Genomic DNA, 2,568 nt, shown 5'->3' on the forward strand with positions numbered 1-2,568 from the left:
AAACAAGGCTGAAGAGGAGGGAAGACAAATCATTTTCCGCTGTAGGCCTATTATAGTAGCCTCGCAACAGCCAGACACACTCAATACGATGACGTAGTTACTCACTTTGACTGACATGTCCAGTCAGTAGCCACCAGCGCATCAAAACATTGTCGGCAGAACAGCAAATACGTCTTTTCCAGACAGAAATTCCAAAAGTGTAAACTGTTGTTCTTTTTTAAGTTCTGAGATGCCGTTGATTTCAGATAAAACTTTGCTTAATGCAGCTTTTATTTGCGATTTGTGAACTCGCTTCGAGTATGGGGACCGCCATGTTTGTTTACAAAATGTGAGAGGTGCAGCAGCCACTCGACCAATCGGTGTGAGGCGGGTCGCTCCAAATGCAGCCATTTGATTGGAAATTAGAAAATAATTTCTCTGCGATTAATGATTGTTGACAATTACATTTCTGTTTGGCTTTTATAGGCTTTGTTTCACATGGTAGATATGACACATAACCTAAATATACAAAGAAATTACATATTTCACAACTTTATACTGAAAAGAACATTGATAGTGGAAATAGCCTATCTACAAGCTCACAACGCGTCAGATCTGCTATTTCCACTATTTTTGAACATGGAAACGATTATGACAATAATTGCCATTAGACGATTATTTAATACAGGCCTAAATAGCCTGTGTGTTTTAAATCATGTTTGAAAACTCACTTGTAGGCCTGCTCCTTGGCTTTCCATGATTCAGACGCATTGCCTAATGGAAACAGCAACTCTCAATGTGTGTTTCCCCTGTTTATTGTTTTATTCTTAGCACTTTATATTTATTTGAGTGTACAGCACTTTGGTTCAACGCTGTTGTTTTGAATGTGCGCCATAGATAAAGTGGATTGGATTGGAATAAATTAATGTACTTTCGCAATTAAATCTTTTAGAAATTGTTTTGATGTTATTTTTTTATTTATTTTTTTGACCCAAGATTACTATATTAACTACACTTCAGGGTCTAACACAACTTATTTCTGCTGCCTGTTGATTGTACCTTGCTCAACAGATGGCAGCTTTACTATTTTTATTTCTAATATTTCTAATATGTTATGGCAGTATGGCGGTGAACTCGCAGTTTGTAACAACATTAATCATACAGTACTGGTGTCTGTAGCATAATGGATCTTTAGCCTGATTTCAGACTCAGCTCACGCTTTAGTCTGAAACTGTGCTCCATTCTGAGCGATTTACGGGGGACTTTTTTGCGAGCGTGCACGCGCGTGTCCACGCGCGAGTGATCGCGACGCACTGTGATCGAGACGCACGGTGGACGCGACGCACCGTCGGGGAGTGTGTGTGTGATTGTGTGTGTGTCTCTGTCTGTGCCAGTGACTGCTTCCACACAGAACTGCGACCAGAAACTTGTAATCAACATTAAACAGCTTGGTGAAATCAGTGCGCTCGTGCGTGTGTGTGTGTGCCTTCCTCTGTGTGTGTGAACTTCGTTTGAATCGTTTCAACTGCTGCGCGGATTGGATATTCGTTAGACCCACCCCACCCCCACCCCCACCCCGCGCGCTCATTGGACAGCCGAAAATAAAAACCGATTCATGTACTAAGCTCCAGACCAGAGAAAGAGTCCACTCTGAGAGTGGGCGGGGTCTCTGGTCTGGAAGCAGGCTAATGGATCTTAGCTCTCTGTGCTTCTAGAAGTGGAACATCGCGAAAAAAAAGTTATGGCCATTTCTATATTCACTGTCCCATCGACTTTACAATACAGGAAAAGAATACACAAAATAAATGTGCTTTAAGTACGGTAGCATGTGAGGGGTCAAACTAGGGATTCTTCATGATTCTGAATCCATTGCAAGCATTTGTTTTGCATGAAAAATATTCCTTGGGCAAAATTTTGGCTCCCCAAAATTGTAAAAAATGTATGAGTCATCAAAAAATCTTCACTTTTCACAGTGATATTTTGCCCTAGGAATGTTTTTCATGCAAAACAAATGCTTGCAATGGATTCAGAATCATGAAGAACCCCTAGTTTGACCCCTCACATGCTACTTAAAGCACATTTATTGTCTTTTTTTAATAGTTTTCTTTTCCTGTATAGTGAAGTCGATGAGACAGTGAATATACAAACTGTTTTTCGCGATGTTTCCGGCAGAGCAGGCCTGTCATTCTGTGGACCTTAATGACCAAACTAATAGATAAAACAGAAATAAAAAGTACGGCAAGACATCACAGGTAACACCCATATTCCTTGAGCTTTTGGGCTTAGTTGTGGGTCCCTGACTAACAGGTGGTAGAAATGGATGGATGGTTCGTGCTGACACAAGCCCATTGTAAATGTGTGTGTGTGTGTGTGTGTGTGTGTGTGTGTGTGTGTGTGTGTGTGTGTGTGTGTGTGCGTGTGTGTGTGCGCGCGTGCGTGCGTGTGTGCGTGCTTGTGTATATATATATATATATATATATATATATATATATACATTATATATATAATATGTTCAATAAGGGCACAATATGGCAGAGGATGTCAGATGTAAAAGGGTTAAAACATTTTATTTCATTTTCAGCCTGACAA

Source organism: Nannobrachium achirus, assembly GCF_963921795.1.
Source record: "Nannobrachium achirus genome assembly, chromosome: 4".
Lineage (NCBI taxonomy): Eukaryota > Metazoa > Chordata > Actinopteri > Myctophiformes > Myctophidae > Nannobrachium > Nannobrachium achirus.